The following is an 874-nucleotide window of genomic DNA, read 5'->3' on the forward strand; positions in this document are numbered from 1 at the left end:
AGGGCCGGAGCAGGGGCAGCTGCTTTTGCCTTTCACTCCATGGGCCTGGAGGGAAGGAAGAGCAGAGGTCACCTGCCCGTTACTTGCGTTCAGGCTCCCATTTCTCCCCAGAAAGGGGCCCTCACAGTTGCACTCCTGAGCTCAGACCTGTGTTGCACCACTTCCCCTTCATCACCTGTGGGGTCTGACATCCCAGCTGCTTCTTTCCAGTGGGGCGGGGCACCTGCTACAGGGAGGGAACTGCACAGCTGAAGACAGGAGACAGATTGCACGTGGCCCCTAATGATATGTTGCTCATTGCTAGCTGTGCCCCTTGCACGGTCCCCAGGACACACAGATGCTTTCTTGTCCCTAACCCCAGCACAAGCTCCCTGCCTTGCTCCCCTGGGGGGACCAAGTGCTCTGGCAGCTGGAGGGGGACAGGGGTGTGCCTGAAGGCCAGACTCCAGGCACAGCCAGAGGTCTGGGGCAGCAAAGGACATATTTAACACATAAGGACCTGGATTTTAGCACCTTAAAAAAAAAATATATATATATATATTTTGCAGCCCAAAGCAAGTGAAGCAAGCAGGCAGACCTCTGCCAAGCTCAGCGGTATTTGGGAAACCAGCTTAGACATCACCAGGTTGGTGGGGAACCATGATTCCCTTTGGCTACATGTGGAAAAGGCCCCCAGCCAGCACTCCTGCGTTTTTGTCCTGCTCTGGAGGTAGAATCCCCATCTGCAACCGTTAACCCAACTGTGCTGGGGCAGCACAACCCCCCTTTATTTGCCAATCCCAGCAAGGTGCAGGGTGCTGCTTCTGGGGACAACTCCTGTCCAGTCATGCTGTGTCCCACTGCGAGGTGTGAGGGAACTCGTGCCCAGCAGCAG

This window comes from Pterocles gutturalis, unplaced genomic scaffold (assembly GCF_000699245.1).
Source record: "Pterocles gutturalis isolate BGI_N339 unplaced genomic scaffold, ASM69924v1 scaffold16854, whole genome shotgun sequence".
In the NCBI taxonomy this organism is placed as follows: domain Eukaryota; kingdom Metazoa; phylum Chordata; class Aves; order Pterocliformes; family Pteroclidae; genus Pterocles; species Pterocles gutturalis.